Source organism: Scyliorhinus canicula, chromosome 1, assembly GCF_902713615.1.
Source record: "Scyliorhinus canicula chromosome 1, sScyCan1.1, whole genome shotgun sequence".
NCBI classification, from domain to species: domain Eukaryota; kingdom Metazoa; phylum Chordata; class Chondrichthyes; order Carcharhiniformes; family Scyliorhinidae; genus Scyliorhinus; species Scyliorhinus canicula.
In genome coordinates, this window is record NC_052146.1 from 44510321 (window position 1) to 44523387 (window position 13067).

A 13067-nucleotide genomic window follows, 5' to 3' on the forward strand; every position below is an offset into this window, starting at 1 on the left:
CCTCGTATTCCACGGCATGCATAAATTTGCATGGCATGGAACACTGAATTGCATCCTCTGTTACAACCACAAGAGGATCGTAAAACTAATGCAATTCAGCTCTGGCGGCAGAACATAAGACGGGATTCTCCGTTGCCCGATGCTGATATTGTAATCGCCGATTGGGCGCAGAGTCGACTCCGATGCCCAAATCAGAGCCGGCGCCAGTTTGACGGCGGTCAACTACACACCGCCCCCTTGGAAATGGCGTTGCCCACCGTTGCAATGGCGTTGGCGCGTCATCGGCCGGCCCTCCTACGATTCTCCAACCCTGATGAGCCGAGTTCCCGACCATGCGGGACACGTGTGAGATCAACAGTCGGGAACCTAGCAGGGCGACTGTGGACTGTGTCCAGCAACACTTGCCCTGGGTCTGTGCTACTGGCCGGGGTGGCTTCCACAAGGGCGGGGAGACTGGTGGGGGTGGCCTGTGGGGTCGCGGATGGCGGGTTGATCAGTGCATGGCCAGCACTGTATTGAACGGCGTGAGCGCTGCAGGTTGTCAGCCGTGCTCATGTGCGGCCCGGGACCCGGCCATTTTCCAGCCATTTTCAGTGTGGGTGCCGGGAGTTTCACCCGAAGCCGCTTCTAGCCCCTCACCGATGCCGGAATCGCTAAGGTGTCGGCGCTGATTTTTTTCATCGCACACCTCCCGCAAATTTTCCTTTCGAGCCGGCACTAAGCCGCTGAAATAGAGAATCCAGCCCACGGTCTCCCAAACGGAGAATCTTCTCCTTTTTGAGTAACTCACATTGTTCCATCCCTCTCACTCTAACTTTTAAATTCTTCGTCTATAACCCTGCTAAACATCACCTCACTTCTACAAGAGATAATCCTCTCTCCTTTTCTCCTCCAAACTTTGCCCTGAATGACTTTGCATCCTAAGTCGTTGCAGTCTTTGTCTTCTGCATTTTGCACATCTCTTCTCATACCTCTCCCTCTTTCTGGACTCTCCGACCCACAACCATAGCCATCACAAAAACTCTCCAATTTCCTTACCCTAGATCATTTCTGAACACTTGTGGTTGCCCTACTTACGTCCAACTACACTTGTTTTTGCATCTTTTGCTGGCCGAAGTGGTGACACAGTGGTGCAGTGGTTAGCACTGCTGCCTCATGTCACCGAGGACCTAGGTTTGATCCCGACCCCGGGTCACTGTCCGTGTGGAGTTTGCATATTCTCCCCATGTCTGCGTGGGTCTCACCACCACAACTCAAAGATGTGCAGGATAGGTGGATTGGCCATCCTAAATTGCTTCTTAATTGGAAATTTAAAAAATATATATATATTTTGCTGGCCTAATACTCTTCTCATGTCACTTCATACAAGTGCTTTCCAGCGCCCAGGAACCTAACCTTTCATCACGTTTCTGCAACTGTCAATTTGCTCATCCACTCCTTCATCTTTATCTTGGTTGCATTTGTTCTCAGAAATACATTGACTTTCTCCACCCCTGGTCGCTCTGGCCCTTATCTGCATTCCTTCAACTCGAGGGTACAGGATTAATTGGCTTAGTCATTGCTACCACATCTGGCTAGATCCCCCGAAGCACTGATGGGTGTCACTTCCTCTACCATGACCCTCTTGGAAAGCAGTGATAAACTCTGACTTCTTTTCTCCGCGACCGGGTATCTGTTTAGCACAGGGCTAATTTGCTGGCTTTGAAAGCAGACCAAGCAGGCCAGCAGCACGGTTCGATTCCCGTAACAGTCTCCCTGAGCAGGCGCCTGAATGTGGCGACTAGGGGCTTCTCACAGTAACTTCATTTGAAGCCTACTCGTGACAATAAGCGATTTTCATTTCATTTCATTTCATTTCTCCTTAATCCATTGTCCCCTTTGTTCTCACTTCCAGCTGCCTGCCCATCATCCTGTTTTGAATGACTTGCAATTCCCTCCAGTTAAAACAATGTTTCTGCCATGAATCTGTGCTCTCACCCTCGATTCCATTGCACTGCTCAGCCACTGTCATAGATCACACAGGGTATACAGTACAGAAATGGGCCATTCAGTCTAACCAGTCCATGCTGGTGTTGGTGCTCCACTCGAGCCTCCTCCTGACTTTTCTGATTTAAATATATTTGTACCATCCTCCAATCCATTCTCCCTTATAGTCTTGTTTAGCCCCACTTATCTATTCACTTGATCCACTTCCACATTCTCATCAGACTTTGGGTAAAGAAGTTTCTTCTGAATTTCCGAATGGATTTCTTGGTGATTATCTTATATCGATGGCCTCTGGTTGTGCACTACCCCCACAACATTCTGTCTGTCTCCACGCTATCAAAGCCTTCCAGAATTTTAAAGATCGCTACTGGGTCAGCCTTCAATGTTTATTTGAGAGATAGGGGGCGGGATTCTCTCAGCTCTGCGGAGAATCAAGTCCCGGTGTCGGGGGGGGGGGGGGCGTGGCGCGATTTGCACCGGTCACAGCGATTCTCCGCAGCGGAGAATCGGAGCTATTGGCGCCAGTGCGGCGCCGGCCAGGGGTCGCTCTACGGGGTCCCCCAGACGATTCTCGGCCCGGGATGGGCCATTTTCTACTTTGTCTTGAAGCCAGCTAGCAATCTATTCTGCACTTGTCCCCTGACATTCTTTATTAGTCTAACATGGAGCACCTTATTAAAGGTCTTTTGAAAATCCAGATCTTGGGCTGAACCATACTTTTCGCCACCTCAACATCTTATAATAATAATCTTTATTATTGTCACTAGTAGGCATACATTAACACTGCAATGAAGGACTGTGAAAATCACCCAGTCTCCACACGGTGCCTGTTCAGGTACACTGTGGGAGAATCGGGGGCGCGATTCTCCGACCCTCACGCCGGGTGGGAGAATCGCGGGAGTGCCGGGCGATTCACGCCATGCCACCCTGGCACCCGCACGCGATTTCTGCCCCCCCCCCCCCAAAACGGCATGTCGAGTTTTGCGACAGGCCGCTCGGAGAATCGGCGCTCCAATCGAGCGGCGATTCTCTGGCCGGAGGGGCCGAGCGGCCTGCCTAATACGACCGGTTCACGCCGGCGCCAACCACACCTGGTCGCGTGAACAGCGCGCGACCGCTGCGTGTGGGGCCTGTGGGGGGCGGAGGGAGGATCGAGCACCGGGGGGTGCTCAGGAGGGGTCTGGCCCGCGATCGGTGCCCACTGATCGGCGGGCCGGCGTCTCTGAAAGACGCACTCTTTTCCCTCCGCCGCCCCGCAAGATCAATCCTCCATGTCTTGCGGGGCAGCGGAGGGGAGGACGGCAACTGCGCATGCGTGGGTGATGTCATTTAGGTGCCGCCGGCCGTGTCATTCAGGCGCCGCCAGTTTGACGCGGGCGACAAGGCCCGGCACGCAAGATTGACGTGCCGCCGCTCCTAGCCCCCTGGGGGTGGGAGAATAGGTGGCGAGGAGCGGCCTCCGATGCCGGAGTGAAACACTCCGGGTTTCACTCCGGCGTCGGCACTTTGTCTCCCTTTGGGAGAATCGCGCCCAGAGTGTCCAAATTATCGAACATGCACGTCTTTTGGGACTTTGTGGGAGGAAACTGGAGCACCTGGAGGAAACCCAAGCAGGTACGAGGAAAATGTGCAGACTCCACACAGACAGTGACCCAAGTGGGAATCGATCCTAGGACCCCGGCGCGTGAAGCAACCGTTCTAACCACTGTGCTACCGTGCCGCCCCATATTCTACCTTGAATTGAGTTTCCAACCGCATATCCCACCTCTCCTTTAAGAATTTCCATGAAATCCACCTCTTGGATCACATTTTCTGCCTTCCATCCTCATATTGAACCTTTGGGACAGCCACGTGAGGTACCTTAGAATGCGTTTTCTACATTGAAAGGTTGATGAGGACTCCTCAATAGCTGGAATTGTTTTGTTGAAAGTAGATCAGTAATTCGAGTTGTGATGCAGATAGGGCTAATAAAATTACACAACGCAACACTTTATGAAAAAAGCATTTCCACATTTTTAATTTACACATTAAGTTCACAGCAAACATGCCATTAATTTTGCAGCTTTTATAACAGGCTCATAATGAGTGTTTTCGTGCTGGCATAGGAAACAGAACTTATTATTGGAAAAGCAACTCTTAAGTGGCTTAATAAACTCAAGCTCCCTTTAGCCACTTTTATATTGGGGGCTGGTTGGATTGTGTGACACTGGTGTTCATGGAGAGGTTCCATAGTTGGGAATGCACCTAACGGATAGACTATTTGAACCGTATAGGTTGGGGAGAATCATAAGTCATTTATGTGTTTGTGAGGGAATGTGTGTGTATGTTCACACACGTGTACTTGTATGTGTGCGCACTTGTGTGTCCACTTGTGTGTCTGCGTGCATGCGTGTGTATATATGCACACGTGTGCTGGTGCACATGCATGCACACATGTACATGTGTGTGCGCGTGTTTACATGTGTACCTGTGTACTTGTGCATGCTGCACGTTTGTGCATGCTGCATGTGTGCGCACATTTGCATGTGGGTGTGCGCACATTTGCATGTGTGTGTGCACACATGCGTGTTGCATGTATCAAAACGTTATATGCAAGAATGTACTAGTTGTTGACATATGCAGCGAGTGCAAGCATGTAGAAAAGCACTGAAACTGGACAATGTACCTACACCCAGAAAGGAGATGGATCAACAGGTGCTGTCACCGGCCACCATCAACCTTGACTGTGATTAGAAGTTGGAGAACAAATTCCACAATTGACCTAAGGCATTATTCCACTGTTTCGGCTTTTCCTAGGATATTGTTTGAGGAAATGAGAGTGATGATGGGCAAAAAATCATACCATTCTGAAATGGATGTGCTTGATGGTGGCAGCCAATCTTTACCTGTCCCTCTTTGTCATATGTTCATCCACTTACACCGTTTCACCGGCTCCCAAATCCTGTCTAGACTTGTAAATCCAGGGAAATATGTACCTATGGTTCTATCTCCAAGGCAGACAGCATATTTAATGGTTTAAATTCCAGCAGCTAGTTAGCCGACAAGATTCTTTAAATCCAAGCATAGAAGCTAAATGTTTAAATTGCACATCAAGGCTTTTGATTTACATTCAGCAAGAACACTAAAGCAACCGTTGATGCACAACTTCACCTATGTGCATTAGCACAAAGGTCGTGACTGTAGTTCTGGTAAGATATTGTTTGCGAAAGGAACTTTGGGGAAAAATGCCGGTGCAGTCAGATCAAAATGGAGCAGACAACAAAAATGGTACTGGCTTTTCATCTGCCAATCCATTGGAAACAGATCTGCATCTTAAGCTCCTCTGGAAGAATGCATTTTCCTTGTTTATGTTGGGGCAGTGTTATATAACATAAACAACGTCATATATTTTAGTTTTCTATACACGAGTACTCACTGTAATGAGCAACAGCTACAGCCAGCTCTATTCAGATCAATTCTCCTAAAGCAGTGGTGCGTGGGCCAGTTGAGACATCACATGAGGTACTGCAAGGTTAGATTTTAGGAATGTGAGTCTTTTCCAAATGCCATTGCTTTTGCAGCCATTGACATTAGTTAATCATTGCTGATAACTACTGGTACTCCACAAAATAGAAAGAGTGTCAGTGCTGTACTACGTATTCCCATTTCAATGGAGATGTCTGCAAGCTTGTCTGGTCCTTTTGTCTAGATCAGTGGCGTTTTATTCAAAGTTGAGTGGGGAGCTGTCTGGAAAATCTGGTTTTACAAGTTCATTGTCCCACCTTATTGTGCACTGACACATCCATGTCATGTGAGATGATGAACATATTCTTTCAAGTCAAGTTAATGAGGGCATTTAGTAACTGGTTAAAGCTGGTTCCTGAAACAGGAGAGGCTGAGTGTATGAAAACAGACTAACTGGACAATCAGGAACTGGAACCCCTTCCTATTAAAAAAAGGGGACTCCCTGATACCATGGGGCGCATAGAGCCACATAAGTGCCATCAATGGCCCCCCGCACCTGTGGCAGATCAGCTATGGTGACAAATCCTGCAGCATCTTGTCCTGCTGAGCCTGGTCCAGTTTGAAAGTAAAGTAGTCCGATGCCCTGGCATAGACTGCATCCGTGACCTCATGGATGCATTTGTGGGGGAATGACTGTGAAATGCCACACAGGTCACATGTTGAGCCGTGGAACGATCCCTCCTCTTCCACTTGGTGCCAAGTGGTGCCTTGTTGGCAGGAATGCCGCACAGGTGCTGCACCATCTCCCCATTGAGGCGGAGTCCCCTGTGGCACATGTTGTCCGGCAGCGCCAAGAAGGACACCTCGAGGGGCAGCACGGTGGCACAGTGGTTAGCATTGCTGCCTACGGCGCTGAGGACCCGGGTTCGAATCCCGGCCCTGGGTCACTGTCTGTGTGGAGTTTGCACATTCTCCCCGTGTCTGCGTGGGTTTCGCCCCCACAACCCAAAGATGTGCAGGTTAGGTGGATTGGCCATGCTAAATTGCCCCTTAATTGGAAAAAATAATTGGGTACTCTAAATTTATAAAAAAAAAAAAAAAAAGAAGGACACCTCGGTCAGCCTCCTTCTTCGCCTGTTCAGCTTCTGTTTCGTCTGATCCTTGAACCTGCCCTCTGGTTCCCTGATCTCCTGCCGCTGAGTTTTCCCTGGGTACGGCTGCTCAGTGCTGCTGGAGTCTATGCTCCTCCAGCGCTGTTATTTATATTAAAAAATTTAAGTACACAATTCTTTTTTTAATCCAATTAAGGGCCAATTTAGCGTGGCCAATCCACCTACCCTGAACATCTTTTGAGTTGTGAGAGTGAGACCGACGCAGACACGGGGAGAATATGCAGACTCCACATGGAGAGTGACCCAGGTGGCATGAGGTTTCGGTGCTAAGCACTGCGCCACCATGCCACCCTCAAACCCCAGCGCTGTTATAAGCAGAATTGCGAGCTCCACTGACTCCATCCCGAGTTCTCTCGGAAAGCTGTGAGGGATGAGAGACGGAGAGAGAGATAGAGAGCAGTCATGTTGGTCTCCCAGCTGGTTAACTTCAGAACCTCCTCCCACTCTTTGTCCTCCCAGTCCTGGAAGCAACAATTCCTATGCCTTATCCTGAAGCTAGCGCTCACTCACACGTCTGGTGCCCTTTCCAGTTCATCGCTTGAACGACCCCAGACAATACCCTTGCCCTTCAAACTCGCCTGTGACCTCCCGTCTGGTAATCCCCTCCCTTGATAGAAACATCACTGGGGGTTCTGACCGGCTGTTACATTAGTCGCCCATCCCTCATGGGAAGAGTCAACTGGGCTCTTACGTATACCTTGAGGGCTAATGGATTCTTTATGGCAGGCCTTGGGTCTGGTAATTATGCTTAAGCAATCCCTCTTGATCCCCTGCACCCAACCTTTTATCCTTGAAAAAGGTTTTCACCCATATCGTTGACTTTGAGAATGTGGGCAGCTGATATTGTGAAGGGTTAACTCCTGATGGCCAATTAGTTTGATGAGCATGAGCCTTAGAAATGTTAGAGGGCACATCATTGCTGTCAGGCCTTTAAACTTAAGACTCCTGGATATGCACTCCATGAATTTTAAATACTTGTCCACCTCCTTCCTCCCTTTTGGAGGTCATGGCTCCTGGTTCCTGTTTACAAAAATACAGTAGTAATTTGCTCCCGTGTGGTTGGGATGATTCAATGAGGTCTGAAGATTCAGTGTTAAACTCGCTGATTAGATTTAAATACATTCAAATTGATTCAAATCAGGTTCTTGGCCTTCCTGGGCGTGAGCCTGATCGTGTCATCGGGAAAGGCCAGGGAAGATCACGATCGGAAATCTCACCAGTGCAAATCTCGTTTTTGGCGCCATGCAATATTTTGCAGCCATTATGGGATTTGAGTCCAAGTCCAACCGGACCGCGAAACCATGCCCATTGTCAATTTAGAGGTACATGTTGGCAGATTCAAGAAGGTGAAATTATTTATTTAGGAATGTATTTAGTAGGAACACTATTTTGTCACTAATTATATTCAGATGCGAAGATTAATAAAAAATAATGTGCAAATTCTGCCTTAGGCATTGGGTTTAAACTTTTCTGTTGCATAAAAAACAAATGGCCAGCATGTATGGAAAGCTCCACTTTTATCAACATAGTCAGTGCTTTCTTGTGCATATCATTAGAGTAACACCAATGACATAAGAAGTAGGATTAGGCAATTCAGCTCCTCAAGCCTACTCCGCCATTCAATACGATCATGGCTAATCCCATCATGGCCTCAACTCCACTTTGCTGCCCATTCTCCATAACCCTTCAATCCATTAATAATTAAAAATCGAGGGCAGCACGGTGGCCTAGTGGTTAGCACAACCGCTTCACGGCGCTGAGGTCCCAGGTTCGATCCCGGCTCTGGGTCACTGTCCGTGTGGAGTTTGCACATTCTCCCCGTGTCTGCGTGGGTTTCGCCCCCACAACCCAAAAATGTGCAGAGTAGGTGGATTGGCCACGCTAAATTGCCCCTTAATTGGAAAAAATAATTGGGTAATCTAAATTTAAAAAAAAAAATAATTAAAAATCTGTCTAACTTCTCCTTAACTTTACTCAATGTCCCAGCATCCACCACACTCTGGAGAAGTTCACAACCATTTGAGAGAAGTAATTTATCCTCATCTGTGTTTTAAATCTGCTACCCCTTATCCTAAACTATGACCTCTCATCCCCACAAGAGGAAGCATCCGCTCTATGTCTACTTTGTCAGTACCTTTCTATCATCTTTATACTCAATTAGATCTATTCTCATTCTTCTAAACTCGAGATACTATAGGCGTAAATTGTTCAATCTCTCTTCATGAGACAAACCTCTCGGGCGCGATTCTCCGCAAATGCGGCAAGTCGTAAAGGCTGCCGTGAAACTGGCCGTGTTTCACGGCAGCCTCCGCGCCCCCTCCCAGGACCCGATTCTCAGGTCCGGGCGGGGCTAGCAGCGGGGCCCCGTGAAGCACGGCATCGCGGGCTTAGCGACCGTCGCTAAGTCGGCGCGCCAAGCGTCACGGCGGCTGATGCACACGATGACGTCAGCCGCGCATGCGCGGATGACGTCATCACCCAGACGCGTCAAACCCGCGCATGCGTGGGCCGTCATGCCCCTCAGCCGTCCCGCGGACTGATCCTGCGGGGCGGCGGAAGAACAAATAGTGCGCGGGTATTGGACCCGCTGCCCACGTTCGGTGCCCACTGATCGCAGGCCCATGCCACCCTTGGCACGGCCGTGGTGCGGCCGTGCCAATCGGTGCCATGGTTGTCCAGGACGGCACTTTGCGGCCGTTTTCACGAACGGTGAGAGCAGGTGTGATCGCGTTCGTGAAAACGGCCGTAAAGGCCTGGGAACTCGGCCCATCGGCCTGGGGAGAATCGCTGTTCGCCGTAAAAAACGGCGAGCAGCGATTCATGTCGTGGGGCGGCCGTGGGTGGGGGGGAATAGCGGGAGGGCGTGAAAATTGTCGGGAAGGCCCTCCCGCTATTCTCCGACCCGTCGTGGGCAGCGGAGAATCGCGCCCCTCATCTCTGGAATCAACCGAGTGAACCTCCTCTGAACTGCTTCAAATGCAACTACATTCCTCCTCAAATAAGGGGAACAAAACTGTACACAGTACTCCAGGTGCGGCCTGAGTGCATTCCCTCAATGCCCATGGAAGCAACATTGCTCCTCTTGGATGGAAGTATGGTGACGATGAACATGTTTTATTGTAGGATTTTGAAATATCGATGTTCCTGAGTGGACATGTAGAAATTGATGCTTTGGGTGGAGTGACTTTAGCTGCAGCATTGACACATACCAGGGGCGGGATTCTCCCCTACCCGGCGTGACGGAAGGTCCCGGCGTAGGGGAGTGGCGCCAACCACTCAGGGGTCGGGTCTCCCCAAAGGTGGGGAATTCTCCCCACCTTTGGGGGCCAGCCCCACGCCGGAGCGGTTGGCACCAGAAGACTGGCACAAGAAACCGGCGCCCCCGGCAGCGGGGCTGGCCGAAGGCTTTCGCCGGTCGGTGGATGCGCCGGCAGTGACGTCAGCGGCAGCTGGCCGCTGACGTCACTGCCGGCGGATGCGCGATGTGGGGTTCTCTTCCGCTTCCGCCATGGCGGAGGCCGTGGAGGAGAAATAGTGCACCCAGGGCACTGGCCCGGAGTCTGAGCGGGGGGCCCCGATCGTGGGCCAGGCCACCGTGGGGGCACCCCCCGGGGTTCGATCGCCCCCCGCCCCCCCTCAGGACCCCGGGGCCCGCTCGCGCCGCTGATCCCGCCGTTCCAGAGGTGGTTCAAACCTTGGCGGCAGGAGAGGCCTCCCAGCGGTGGCCGGAGAATCACCGCAGGGGCCTCTCCGATCGGAGTGGCGAGATTCCCGCCACCTCCACTTCTCGGGTGGCGGAGAATCTCTGCCACGGTGGGGGCGGGATTTTCAGCGGCCCCAGGCGATTCTCCGACCCTGCTGGGGGTCGGAGAATTTCGTCCCAGATCAGCAAACTTGTGAGTTTTCAGTTGGGGGCTTGTGCTAGATAAAAATCTTTTGTTTGGTTGTAAAAACGGGCCATTTGAATTTTCAGCAGAGAATTCTTACTTTTGTATTGTGCTGGGATAGGTTGGGTGGGCCTGGTTAAACCTTTGCCTAGACTGGACTATCAGGTCTCGCAGGTTCTTTTATTGGCACGAAGCTGCAACTTGGTTATCGGGGCGGGGAAGGGAGGGAATTATCGAGGGTGTGGCACAATCTCAATCTTGATGATTTAACCATCAGTAATAACTCATTGAAAGTTATTTTTTGAGGTGATTTGTTTATGGGATGTGGCTAGGCCAGCATTTTTTGCTCATCCCTATTGCCCTTGAGAAGTTGTGATGAGCTGTTGTCTATGAATACAACTGAGTAGTTTATTGCGCCATTTCAGAGGGCTTTTTAAGAGTCAACCACATTGCTGTAGGGTTAGAGTCACATACAGGCCAAATTGGTTAAGAACAGAAGGTTTCTTTTCCACCAAAGGACACTACTGAAACAGTTAGGTCTTTTGAAACAATCACTAGTTTCATGGTCATCGGCCTGATGCTAGCTTTTACCATAGATCACGGCATGTAAGTTAACATGGCATATGTTACGTTATATACTTGGTATGTAAGTTGACCTCCCTTTTCAGCCATGACATGTTGTACTTGCTTGAGTAGTCAGATGTTTTACTTATCAGTATCTTATAGCTGGGTATAAAGGATCAAGCGGACGATATGGGCTGTGTTGTGAAGTTGCTCAGGAGTTTAAGATATGCCCACACAGAGCAGACACCCCATGGCGAATGACAAAGATGGCAACCACCACATGCACACCGGCAGTTCACTTTTATACGCAATGTATAAATCAAGTCCATTTTTTAGACGGTTTTTATGAGGCTACAAATGTATCTTAAACACGCACATCTATAGTATTCTGGATTTACTTAATTGAGAATTATGTAACAGCTCATTAAATTTAAATTCCCCAGCTGTTATGGTGGGATTTGAACTCGCATTTCTGGGTCATTAGTCTGGTCTCTAGTTTACTAGCCCAGTCAGTGTCTATCATAGTTTCCCCACTAATCCCGGTTAAATGCTCTTTTTTTAAAGTAGTCTCATGCTGTCATTACTCCAATGGATGCTTTGATCTGTGACCCACATTTACCAGACTGCTTTGTTCAGATGACATTTACAGTGTGCACGTTTTCAGATAAGTGGTGTCTGTAGCTGTACAGTTTGGAGTCTCTGATATCTCTGCAATGCTATGCTCTGGAAGTACATCAATGCAGTGTTTCAGACAGATATGTTTCAGACCCACGTCACAATTTGGAAAGGAAGGCAAGCCCGAGCACACTTCAATTCATGACATTTTGTGTGGCTTGACGTGCTTTTGTTCAAAGTGCATTCTGAGCTGACCAATCTGGAATGTTTTTGTTCATACATATTAGTTCAATGGCTATTTCCTGCTTCAAGATTTAAAATTTAAAAGCTGAATGGCAATCAGTAAACTTAATCGGCTGAATTCTCTCAAACCTTCCTTACTTGCCTCATTTCCAACATGCGAATGATGGGGTCGGTCTTCCAGATTTCACATCAGATATGGAACTGTCAGCGAGGCAGCTGGTCAGAGGGGACAATATAGGAAGGAAGGCTATCGAGATCTCTGTCATCACTGGCACGCCATTTGTGAGCTCCCCCCAGCCCGATCACAACACGGGAAAGCCATGCATGCGCACCTGACGACCTGGGCAGGAATTCTCTGGCTGTTCGCTGGCCGGGATTCTCTGGACCTGATGGCAGTGCACCCCACCTGCAGGTTTCCCAGAGGTGTAGGGTGGTTAAAATGGGAATTCCCATAGTCAGCGGGAGGAGGGTATCCCAAATGGCTCGCCGCCTCTGGCTGTCGGGATCGGAGAATCCGGTCCCATTGCCACCAAAGTATCTAGCAAATCCAAAAGCCAGGATACGGCAGCAACTCTCTAGGACTGGAGTGAGTATTGAGAAGCTATTTAACATTTTGAATCATGAACAGCCAATTACGTTGAACTGCAACGTGGACTCAGGCTGTTTACGCCAACCTGTCAAACATGATGTTTATTCTTAATACAAGCAGTGGCCCTATTCCCAAGTGTCACCATGTTCCCAAAGCCTTTTCCTTCAACCAACCATTTAACTTGTTCTTAAATATTTCTTTATCTTAACAAGCTCACCTTAGCTTTCACTTGATGCAGTCACTGCTGGTAAATGGCTGACATTTCAGAGTATGAATTGTGGCTGTCTCTGTTTGAATTAGAACTTCACTGGTTCAGTGACACCATCCAGCACATTTAACTAACCTCAGATCATCCATGAGAAAACAAAATTCTGCAGATGCTAGAAATCTGAAATAAATCAGAAAATGCTGGAAAAACCCAGCAGCATCTGTGGAGAGAGAAAGGAGATAACGTTTTGAGTCCATATGGATGACTCTTCCTTTGAGTTAAAGAGAGGGAGAAATGACTTTTTACTGTTGAATAGGGTTGGAGCAGGTGAAGTAGAATAGACCAGGCATTGTCAAACT

General features: G+C 49.1%; 1 protein-coding gene across 1 annotated transcript in view; it reads left to right on the forward strand.

Moving 5' to 3' along the window:
- Nucleotides 1-13067, forward strand: part of LOC119962198 (huntingtin-interacting protein 1-related protein-like) — a 188486-nt gene that overhangs the window by 118745 nt on the left and 56674 nt on the right. The window lies entirely within an intron of this gene.